General features: G+C 54.8%; 1 protein-coding gene across 1 annotated transcript in view; it reads right to left on the bottom strand.

Annotated features, from left to right (window-relative positions):
• ADPRM (ADP-ribose/CDP-alcohol diphosphatase, manganese dependent) overlaps positions 1-12,321 on the bottom strand; it is a 293,792-nt gene that overhangs the window by 183,258 nt on the left and 98,213 nt on the right. The gene's annotated exons all lie outside the window — the stretch shown is intronic.

The raw sequence follows: 12,321 nt of genomic DNA, 5'->3' as shown, positions 1-12,321 counted from the left end.
GATGAATCAGCGGGGCCAGGGTGAGGCAGGCGGCGACCTGGGGGTCAGCCTGTCGACGTCGCCGTGAACTCAGGACAGCGAGCACAGGAAGGGGGCACGTGGCCTCCCTCTGCCTCCTAAGTCCTTCTTCCTCCCTCCTGGCCCAGCCTCTTCTGCTTCTCTGGGTCTTACAACCTGGCCCTCTGCTACTTGGCCCCCGCACCAGATTCACCGTGTCCTTGATGTCCTGCCTGCCTCGTCCTTAACGGGAGAAGAAAGGCCGGCTCTGGGTCTGGATGAACACGCAGTGATGGATTTCCTCTCTCGGTTCCTGCGGCATCGCCAGACTCACAACACCTCGTCCCCGCCTGTCCCTGCTCCCCCCCACGCCCATCACTTTGTCACTATCTCCAGAGGTGACTGGAAAACTACACCCCACAACCCCCGAACGTGTCTGATATGAGGTGTGCATGAGGGGACTGCCCGAGCACGTGCCTGGTGAAGTTTCCGGGCTGTGGGGTGCGTCAGGGGAGGGCTCTGAGAAGGGGCAGGGGGAGCAGGTAAGTGCAGTTGGCAAGGACACTCTGGAGCGGGGTCTCTGAAGAGCAGAGGAAGGACCCAGGCGGAAAATAAAGGGCATTTCTTGGGTGCTAACTGCATGCCGGAAACTGACCCAATCCTTCCCAAGACCCTGTTCTCAGGCGCTACTCTTATCATCAACCCCATCTCACGGATGAGATAAGTGAGACACGGGGACACCAAGCTAGGAGCAGCAAGCCAGGATTAAAATCCAGAAGGCCTGGTTCCTGAGGCCACACCCATTACACCCCTTGCCCCCCATTCAGCTCTCCAGAGACCCCCGGGGTCGCTGTGGTGGGCTCTGGGCTTCGAGGCAGGGAAAGCAGGAGTGCAGCTGGGATTGGGAGACAGGAGGGGAGGACACACCCAGCAGGGGCCCAGAACGCCAAGCAGGGAAGTGGCCAGGCACCAGGAGGACAGACAGACGGAGCCACCAGCCAGGAAAGAAGCCAGCGTTCTGAGCATCTCCTACGAGCCAGGCACAAATGCAGGGGGTGGGGATGGGGGTCTCCGGCTGCTGGCACGAGGTGATGCTGTCACAACAGGGCGGCCTTGGTACCTCCCAGGCCAGGCTCTTCTGCTGAGTGCTGAGAAGGGTCTAACAAGGATCTAAGTCAACAGCCAGTATCACTTTTCCAGGAAGCACAGTGGCTGAGCTCCTCGGCTTTCTGCAGGGAGAGAAGCTGGGGGCTTGCCCGCCCTTTCTCCAAAGAAAGACCCTCCTTGCTTCCTTTAAGACTAGAGTGGACTCCATGGGGCCCCTGAGTGGCTCAGCCGGTTGAGCGTCCGACTTCGGCTCAGGTCATGATCTCGCAGTCTGTGAGTTTGAGCCCCGCGTCGGGCTCTGTGCTGATGGCTCAGAGCCTGGAGCCTGCTTTGGATTCTGTGTCTCCCTCTCTCTGCCCCTCCCCTGCTCACGCTCTGTCTCTCTCTCTCAAAAGAAAATAAAGACATAAAAAAAAAAAAAGACTAGAGAGGACTCCCTGGTGAGCCTTGGGACTCGTCCCTCCTTGTCCCTGCTAAACCGGTGGCCACCCATCCAGGTCCTGCTTCCTGCTGCACCCCGGATCCCTGAGCCCGTGCCCTTAGCACCCACAGGATATGGCCGGTTCTTTCCCATCCCATCGGAGGCTTCTGTCTATGCAGACTGCCGTGCATGGCTCCGGGGGCTATGGGAGCTGAGCCAGGCCCTGGCCCTGTGCTGTCTGCTCCCTCAGATCGCCAGTGGGGGGGGTGCTGTACCCGAGGGACTGTGCTGTAGGTGCGGGAAGGAGGGGCGCTCCCAATCAGGTCTCCTACCAAGGAGAAAGCTGAGCAAGGGCCACCCCCCACTGCCCAGCAGGGCTCTCCAGCATGAGCGTCAAAAGTGACAGCCAACAGTCTCTCTGGTAATCATGTTGGTCTCACCTTCCATCCATAAAGAAGCGTGGGTGCAAATAATGGCCATTTTCCTGCAGGGCCGCACGGGAAGGAGGCCTGGAAGGGGAGGGACATAGGATTCTAACTATGGTGACCGTCGTCTGACTCGCCGCCTGGCCCTTAGTCCCTCGCTTTCTCCGACCCCCTTCTCAGACACAGCCTCTGGACCTGTGCCGCGGGAGTGGCCGTTAGCCCAGCATTTCAATCCCCGGAGCATGGACCACGTGCCCCCGTCAGAGACACGGCCGTGTGAGCTGTCCTGTCCTGGAATGCTGGTCTCTGTAGGTTCTTGCCTAGACCTCAACTGTCCTCACTCACACGCTTTTCCAAACGGGTTCTTTGTTCACAATGGCTTCAGTTACTCTGTGTGTTGTGACTCCCCACACCTATACCCGTATGTCTAAGTGCCTATGGGACAATGTGTTAGCTCCCTGTTGCTGCTGTAAAAACAAACAAACAAAAAGCCCAAATCCAAACTTATTATGTTACCATTCTGGAAGTCCCAAGTCCAAAATGGATCCCATAGGGCTAAAATCAAGGTGTTAGGTAGGGCTGCGTCCCCTCTGAAGGGCTCTAGGGGAAGATTTTGCTCCTTGCTGTAGCCAGCTTCTGGAGGCCCCCATGTCCCTTGGCTTCTGGCCCCTTCCTCTATCTTCAGACCCCCCACCCCCCTCAGTCTGACCTGTACTTCGGACACCATTCTCCTTCTTGGACCCTCTGGTTCCCCTCCTTCACTTGTAAGGACACTTGTGATTACATTGGGCCCACCCGGAAAATCCAAGCTAGTCTCCCCATAGGGGGGGATCCTTGTGTTAGGTTGCTAGAGTGGCCGTAACAAAGTATCACAGGCTGGGGGACCGAGACCTCCCCACTTAGCTTGTAGATGGCTGTCTTCTCCCTGTGCCTTCCCTCTGTGTGTGTCTGTGTCCTAATTTCCTCTTCTTTTTTTTCTTTTAATTTTTTTAATGTTTATTTATTTTCGAGACAGAGAGAGACAGAGCATGAGTGGGGGAGGGGCAGAGAGAGAGGGACACACAGAATCCGAAACAGGCTCCAGGCTCCAAGCTGTCAGCACAGAGCTCCACGCGGGGCTTGAACCCATGAACCATGAGATCCTGAGCCCAGGTGCTCCCCCAATTTCTTCTTCTTATAAAGATACCAGTCAGGTGCCTGGGTGGCTCAGTCGGTTAAGCATCTTACTCTTGATTTCGGCTCAGTTTGTGAGTTCAAGTCCCACGTGGGGCTCTGTGCTAAGTGTAGAGCCTGCTTGGGATTCTCTCTCTCTCCGTCTTCCTCTGCCCCTCTCCCACTAGTGCTCTCTCACGGTTCATGGGTTCAAGCATGGTGTCAGGCTCTGTGCTGACACCTCGGAGCCTGGAGCCTGCTTCGGATTCTGTCTCCCTCTCTCTCTCTGCCCCTCCCCTGCTCATGCTCTGTCTCCCTCTCTGTTTCAAAAGTAAACATTAAAAAAAAATTAAAAAAAAAAAAAAAATCCAGGGCAGAGCCTCATAAAACTCAGGGAAGGAACCCCAAGTGAATAACTCTGAGCACATCCGCCGAACACTCCGCTGATGCCCATTCACTGGGAGAGGGAAGAAAGGCTCCGTGGAAGGAGCTGGCAGTGATTGATGGGCCTGGGGAGAGGGTGTGTTCACTTTCGGGGCTGGCGCAGGGCGACCCGACTAATGAGCGGCGCCCAGCGTGGGTGTGAGAGAGCCACAGTCAAGGCCAGGACAGCCCTGTTCAGGTTCATCCCAACAACAGGATGGGGGAGAGAGGCGGGAAGGCTGGGGGTGGGGGGGAGGGAGGCGGGAAGGCTGGGGGTGGGGGGGAGGGGCATGGCCGCCGCAGAAGGAGCCTGCCTGATGGCGTGGACGCGGGCCTGGGAAGGGCCTGGGATGGCTCACCAGGCCCTTTCACACGTGGTCCCTGAAAGACGACATTGTTCCCTTCATCCTTTCGATACGACGCTATTGAGCACCTTGGGAACGCTGCACTGGGAGTCGAGGGTGGGGGGTGGACCAAACAGAGCTTCCCCCCCACCCCCACTCCCTCCCAGAGGCACACAGGCCGTGAACAAGGCCATCGTCAAACGGACAAGCCGGTGTCAGAGAGTGAAGCGGGCCACGGAGGCAGGGAGGGGAGCTTTGTGTTGAGGCCTGACGAGAAGGAGGCCACCGAGGCAAGGTTGGGGCAGAACATTCCAGAAGAGGACGTGGGAAAGGGGGCCGAGGAAGGAAGCCGTGTGGGTGTTGGAGAAACCATCTCTCCTCCTCCTCCCCTCCCGGCTCTCCTCCCCACCCCCACCCGGGTGCGATTCCCACACCAACCCCCTCCGGAAGGGGACCTTGTGGGGAGGGGGCGCCATGCTGTCGGCCTGCAGCCTTGCTGGGCAGTGCCTGTCCTGCTGGTCCTTCTGCTGCTCTGGCCGCTCCCTGGCCACACACGCCCGTCCGGGACCCTCCTCCTCCTCCTCCTCCTCCTCGTACCCACTCAGCCCTCCATCCCTCTGTGCTGGTCACCCTCCCTCTGCCGTCACCCCCAGCCTCCCTGCGGCCTGCACCACCCCCCCACCCCCACCTCCAGCTTCAGTCAATGTCACCCGAGTCGGCCGCTGCTGTGGACACCTGTGCGGAGCTCCAGACAGCACGTCCCAACCCGGACAGCCCTCAACGCACAATGACCGGTGTTGGAAGAAGTCACTGTGTGTCCCCACACCGCTTCGTCCAGATCCACTTGTGTGTCAGCGGAGGGCAACCTCACCCACCAATCCCGAATCTGGGCTGGCCTCCCTCTCCCACACGCCCCACACGCAGTCTGTCTCCCAAGTACCTAGAGGCCCTTCCCTTCCCCTTCTCCCAAGTCCCAGTGCCCCTGGGTTAGGTCACCGGTGTCCCCATCAGCCTCCCTGCCTTCAGGCTCGTCCTGCTCCAATCCACTCCCCACATTCCAACCAGCTGTCTTTCTAGAAGGTGCATCTGATCACGTCACCACTCCTGCTCCTGAACCTGCTCTCATCCTATAACGAGATGGGACTCACACTCCCTCACTTAGCTGAGTCCTTCCTGCGGAGTCACGCTCCTCCCCCAGCCTACCTACCTCCCGGCCACTCACCCTGTACCCCAGACCCACAGCTTAGTATCTCCCACGACGTCACGCCACTGCATCTTTCCATGTGCTCCTTCCTTGGCCTACACCATTCTGATCCCCTTTTCCATCTAGCTGACTCCCAGTTCAAACGCTGCCTCTTCCAGGAAGTCCTCCTTAAAGTATCCTGGGGTCACAGGCCTTGCCGATTCTCTGTAGTGTGAGCGAGTCCTCTCTGTAGTGAGAACTCTGTGCTTGTTAAGTGTAAGGGTAGTGACAGTCCTTACAAGGGCTCTGCGTAGGAGTAATGCAGGTAAATATTACTGCTCCCATTTTACAGGTGAAGAAGCTGAAATTCAGACGTGCCCCAGGTTACAAGACATCATGCACAGAGGGACAAGGGACCCGCGGAGAAGTGTGTTTCAGCCCCCACTCCCATCGTATCCCCATTCCTTCTCCAGCAAGTAAAAGCAGCCGTTGGCTTGGTGAGGACAGTGCTCTTAGGGCCTGGGAAGAGATATTCCACAATTCTTCGTGGGTTCAAGAGAGCAGGTCCCAAAGAACCCAGTGCAAGGCCACGGAGGCCAAGTGTCCTGAGCCCTGGGCCTCCGGCCCAGGACCTGGCATGGATGCCCAGGGAAGCTGAGGACCAACCCCTGGCTGTGTGGGGAGCAGCCTGCTCTGTAGACAGCACCACAGATGGGTCTGAGCAGAGACGCTGGTCTCCTTCTGTTCCCCGCCCTTCCCTCCTTCTCTGTTGTGCGTGTAAACATTTGTTCAGAGGGCGGGGCTCGTGTTGAGCGTTCTTACCACTCACTCATTAATTTTTATTAGTTAACCCAACTCACTCATTAATTGTTATTAATTACTTAATAATTTATTGTTTTTATTACTTAATATACTACTGAGCTCTTCTAAATCCTTAAAGAAACATTCTTTGGCCACTATAGCTGAAATTCTGAAATCTCAGTGGGATTTTCAATATCCCACTGTAGAGGAATGCTCTTTGTTTTGTTTTCAAATCGTCCGAGTTAGCGCATTAGCCCGCCTGCTGGATTTCCCCCAGCTCTCCAGAGACCCTCCCCTCCAGGCTGGCACCTCAGATCCCTGAAAGCTAGGCTCTTCAGGGTCCTGGGCATTTTGCTTCTTCCTGTAGACTCTCCATTATCTGTCTCCCAGTTTGCATTCATCCTACAGGTAAAAAAAAAAAAAAAATTCGCGTGCCGATTTCCTCTGGCTGGGCTCAGAAGGGTCAAAGCACTTGCTCAACACCCCCCCCCCACCCCCCCGAGCCCACCTGCCTGCAGCCCCAGCTGCCGAGTGCTCAGGAGGACAACAAGCAGGTGTGTGGCACAAGGGAGGGGAAGATGAGGCCATTTGGGCAGGATCCCCCCTGCTGATTGAGCCCTGGGAAGGTATGTGAGCCGACTTGATCTTTCAAAGGCATTCAACACAACTGGCCACTCTGTTCTCTTTGAAACGTCTTCTTCCTTTGGATTCAAGTTAGAACCAGCCCGTGGTTTCTTCCCATCTCTCTAGGCATTCTTTTCCTGTCTCCTCAGCTGGCTCGTTCTACTCCACCCAGCCGTTAAATGGGGGAGATCGTCGAGACCAGGCCCGCGTCTTCTCGAACTGTGCGAGATCTCAAGGAGACGAGCGATCTCCTCCCCACCACCAGTTTGCTGCGGACCCACAAGCCCATGTGCGTAGCCCAGAGCTCGAGCCCCCAGCCGGCGTATCATGGCTTCTCAGCCACCCCAGCCCCTCTTCCGGTGTAGCTCATCTCCGGAAGCACCTCTGGCATCCGGCTGTACAACACAGAAACCTGGTTGGTAATCAGCAGTGGCCCCCTCGCTTTCCCGCATCCCCACACTGAATCTGTCGTCACGTCCTGTTGATTTCACCTCCCGGTTATCTCTCATATCCACTTCTTTTCATTCCTACTGTCACCAACCCCACCTCTTCCCTGCTCGCTGCTTGCCAGGTGCCCATTCTTGGCCCCCTCCGTACTGCTCTCCCCACGGTAGCGGGAACCCTCTTTTAAAAATATGGATCCCTTCACCTTGTCCTCAGGACGCTCCAACGGGTCCCCGATGCTCTTGGGAGGAAGACGTTAACATGGCCCTTTATTTCCTCTTGCTCACTTAGCGCTGATTTTGCACCTAAAGATGCATCGGCAGCTCAAGAGAGCTGAGCCCGATTCCCAGCAGAGCCCATAAGTGGATGGGCAGGCCTGAGGCTCTGGCCCTGGGGCTCACCCAAGCAGAGTCCCTGGAGCTTGGTTCGGGACCTGGCTGGGAGAGCAAGGGGGTCACAGACAACCGAGCCCCGTACGGCTTAACCCTGGAGCCCTGCAAACAGGCTTTGCAGCTCATTGGTCCCAGGGCAGACAAGTCATGGCAAGAAAAATGCTAAACAGAAAAATGGATTCTGGCACCAAACCCAGCAGATACCCTGGTGGCAATGTCTGAGGATCCACAGCTCTGACATCTCTGACTACGTGCCCAGCAGTTAACTCAGAGCTGAGTGCTGGCAGAAATAGACAACAAAACTAAACGGGTGTGGGCAGCAACCAAGTAGGAGTGCAGTAGACCATTTTCCCTGCCTGATAAGGCTTCAAGGTATTCCCGTGGAGACGCTTTACTCTGGGAGGGGGGCTGCAGGAACACTGCCTGCTTAGAAGTGGGGAGGTGGGGGACGAAAGATACACAGGATCCAGGAGGAGCTGTAGCAACTCTGGTGAGACACTCAGCTTTCCCAAGAGCAGAGAGTCCTGGGAGTTATGAAAGGGACCGTTCAATAAACACTGGGTGTTAGTTACAAGGAGGCGAGCTGCTCCCTGGCCAGGAAAGGTGTCCAGCCTGTGAATGAGGACCATGGAGAACTAGACAAATGACCTCCGCAAGTGTACCAGGTACTATCATAAAAGCAACTATCAAGTCAGATAGGAATCTACTTCTCACCCATTAGGATGGCTATTATCAAAACAACAATGACAAAAATAAGCAAAACAGAAGACAACAAGTGTTGGAGAGAATGTGGAGACCGGAGCCCTTCCGCACCGCTGGCGAGAATGGAAAATGGTGCAGCCATGGCGGAGAACGGTATGGTGGGTCCTTAAAAAAACTCGACATAGAGCCATCGAATTAATCGAGCAATTTCACTTTTAGGTAGGCACGCACCCCAAAGAACTGAAATCAGGGATTCATTGTACGGGTATCTGTGCACTCATGTTCACGGCAGGATTATTCACAATAGGCACAAAGTGGAAGCATCTCAGGCATCCAGTGACAGGTGGATGGATCCACAAAATGACCTATTACTCAGTCTTTAAAAGGAAGGAAGTTCTGACACATGCTCTGATGGGGATGAAACCTGAGGACCTCATGCTGAGCCAAATAAGCCAGTTACAAGCGGACAAATACTGCGTGATTCCACTCCTAACAGAGGAATCAAATTTTTTGAGTCAGAAAGTAGAAGGGCAGGGGCCAGGGCGGGGGCGGGGGGTGCTGGTGGAAAAGAGGGATGGGAAGTCCGTGTTCCCTGGGGACACAGTTTCATTTGGAGAGATGAAAACATTCTGGAGACGCACAGCAGCGCGAACGTACCTAAAGCCGCTGAGCCTCACAGTTAAAAAACGGTTGAAAAGCTAAATTGGGGTTGTGCATATTTTGCTATAATTAAACGTTTGAGAATAAACTTTAAAGATTAAATGGGAATGAGAAAGAAACAAACTTGATTCTCCAGGGTGTTGGGGAGAGAGTCGGCCTGGAGACTGGGGGCAGAAAGAGAGGGAGGGGGGATATTTGCATTTAGAGGTCTGGATGGGAATGATGAGAGCTTAGATCAGGCCGGTGGGGAAGAAGACAGGAAGACTAGGGCAGAGAGCTGGAATGTTTGCTGAGCCTGTGGGTAGCAGCTAGATGGATTCTGGAAGCCCAGGATGTTCACTCCGGGGAAGTCTCTCAAGCCTCCTTAACAGAGGAAGAATGAAGAGCTGTGAAAATTGTCAGACACTCCTCAGGTAAGCACGAACGTATTTCTGAAAATGCCGACCCTGAGAAAAAGCAAGAGCCTGTAAAGACTGATTGGAGATCGATTGATCAGTGTCAATGCTTTTCCAAATTCTAGCCCCGTACCCCCAGGGGCACATGAAACACATTTAGCTGGCACACAGGTTCACTTCAAAAGGCATAGCCATTTTAATTCTCATCCGGTCCTTTATAGGATTTCCAAGGACAAAACCTCTCAGTGACACGGCGCAAATATCACCTCTGAAATATGTGAACTTCAGGCCTTTATTTGACAAAGAAAGTATAGGCCTTGGGTTCAGCACCTTCAGCTTGCAACAGCGGCTAGGTCAGGAGTTGATGAGTCTGGCCCACCGCCTGGTTTTATAAATAAAGTTTTATCGGAACACAGCCACACCATGCATTCATACATTGTCCATGGCTCTTCTGCTACTATGGCAGAACTGAGTGGCTCTAACAGAGACCTTACGGCCCACAAAGTCTAAAATGTTTAATAATCTGGCCCATTACAGAAAAAGTTTGAGGACCTCTGGTCTAGTTTAATTACAGTGTTTTGTTTTCAGTGTGTATATTCTAAAATACTTGCTGTCTATTCCAAGTAAGTTTTCCACTGATGGTGACAATAATTCATTGAAGTTAAAAAAATCATTAACAAGATTTTAAGAAAATCATTAACAAGATACAGTAAAATTAACAAATCCATGTAATGACACATTAACACATTAATATGATTTTCTATAAGAAATGACAGAAGCAGACCGCACCTGTGGCCAAATCCTGGGCGTAGCACGTGGATGCCAAGGGCTTGAGAAATGCCGGATTAGGCCAGTGGGCAATGTGGACAGATGTGAGAAGGGGGCAGATAAAGAGACTGGGGACCGGAAGAGCGTTTCATGAGAATAAAGGGTCCCCATCAAGGTCGCGTCTGTGGCCGTAAGGATGGAGAGAGGGCTCAGGGTGCCTAACTGGACCCACTGGGTATCAGGAGAGTCAGGAGAACAGGGGAAGCCAAGCTCGATCAAGGGGAGAAATGCTGGAGCAGGACAGTCAGTGTGGGTTCCCTTCCAACCTGGGGTTTTCCCTACAGAAGCGTCATCGTGGCGGAAGGAAGGCAAAGATGTCCTGACAACCACAATGGTAACACTTGTCAGCGTCACCATGTGCAGGTTCTAAGCACACTTTACACCTGTGAACTCACGTAATCTTTCCAGTAACCCTGTGGGACAAGGGATCATTTTACAATGAGGAGATTGAGGCACAGAGAGGGCACGTGACTTGCCCGAGGTCACACAGCTCGTGAGTGGCACAGGCTGGCGTGGCTATGCCCGCCCAACATCTGAGCCCTGACACTCGGGTGGTGACTGCGCCTCGGTCATTCAGATTGTCATGCCCCGGGAACTGACTCTGTGTCAGCTGAGCCTGCCAGGCTGGCCTGTCCCTGGTCCCTCGGTTCTCAGCCTACCCTTGAGCATCCAGGTCATGCAACCACTGTCATCCTGGTGACATCACAGGGAGAGGACAGATCGTGATGACTTTCCACGGGAGCGACAAGGTGTCAGTTGCCAAGAGGGGGCAGATCTGTCCTCAGAGAGGACAAACCTCTCTGAGCCACAGAGGCAGCGACAGACCCCGCAGCCCGAGAAGTCTCAGAAGAGAGGGGGCCGAGGGGGCATCAGGGACCAAATCTGGAAGCCACAGGCCAGGAGCGGGGCCCGTGGATGTGCCCCACACACAGTGTTCGTGCTTCGGAAGGCACACAGATGTCCGTTTGTCTCCTTGCGTTGTCTCCTAACTCTTTACACTGTGTGTATCAGTCTCAGAGGCGCCTGGGGGTCTCTGTCGGTTAAGTGTCCGATTTTGGCTCGGGTCATGATCTCACGGTTTGTGGGATCGAGCCCCGCGTCAGACTTCACGCTGACAGTGCAGAGCCTACTGGGGATTCTCTCTCCATGTCTCTCTGCCTCTCTCTCAAAATAAAAAGAAAAAACAGATGGGGTCAAACGACAGTAGAGTAGACCCCTCATCCAACATAACTGGTATCCTTATAAAAAGGGGAAATTTGGACACAGAGACAGGCACACAAAGAGAATGACGCTCGCATAGGACGGTGATGCACCTGTAAGCCAAGGAAAGCCCAACGCTGCCAGGAAACCCCCAGAAGCAAGGAGAGGGGCAGGGAACAGATTCTCCCTCACAGCCCTTAGAGGGAACCCACCCTGCTGACGCCCAGAGCTCAGACTTCCCTCCTCTAGAAGTTTCTGTGGTTGAAGCACCCACGTTGGGGTTCTGGGCCACCCAGGGACCTCACACAGCTATTTCCTACGGTGGCCACTACACCTGATGAGGGAACAGGGCGGGAAGCTCTGTTAAAAGCGAGCACCGCAGACAGGGCTATGTCAATCAAGTCAAGTGAACGTTCCTGCTGGTGACCTGCTCCTGCTCTGGGCTGTGCCTGGCACTCTCAGTGTCCCCAGGGCCAGCCACGCCCTCCTTCCCCCTCCTATTCCCACCTCCTCTTTGAGCGGCCACACTCAGAGGGCTCCCTTGTCACCTGGCTTTCCACCAGCCGTCCCAGTCTGTCCCAGCTGTGTAAACATCTAGAGGCCCTGGCACATGGGCGGAGCAGAGACGCGGAGGTGGGCGGTGCCCAGGGCTCTCGCGACCTGGGTGGTCCCCCGGGCCCCCCGCCCCCCGTTTAGCCCCGCGGAAGAACGGCCATGTGTTGGGCGCAGGACAGGGTGCGCAACGCGGCCCCTTTCCCTAAGACAGAAGAGGGGTGTTTACGGTTCTGGAGGATAAATGCTAAGTGACGTGTGCTGGTTAGCTCTGGACACGAAATTGCGAGTGGTTTTGATTCGATTTTGTTCCTTTTGCTGGGGAATGTGTCAGAGTCTGTTCAGCTAGAAGTGTGTGCGTGCGTGCGTGCGTGCGTGCGTGCCTGCAAAAACAGTAGAAATAAACATGGTGAGAAGACCTGGGGTGCTGAGCTGGGGCTGAGTGGCAGAGTGGTCACCCGCTTCTCTCTGACCTGTCACCTGAAGTCAGACAGGATTACGGTGACCAATCACCTGATGGCCCGGGACTCAAGAGACTCTCGGGCACATAAAAGTCTTCATGGTAAAATCGTTCGCAGGCTCACGGGACTCCTATGCAAAGGCACCCTGGAGCCTGCGGGCAGCCAGACCTGCACACATGCACCCGGGGTTCCACGGCACAGACTCTTGGC

This window comes from Leopardus geoffroyi, chromosome E1 (assembly GCF_018350155.1).
Source record: "Leopardus geoffroyi isolate Oge1 chromosome E1, O.geoffroyi_Oge1_pat1.0, whole genome shotgun sequence".
Taxonomy (NCBI): Eukaryota; Metazoa; Chordata; class Mammalia; order Carnivora; family Felidae; genus Leopardus; species Leopardus geoffroyi.
This window is presented reverse-complemented; position numbering and strand designations above follow the sequence as displayed.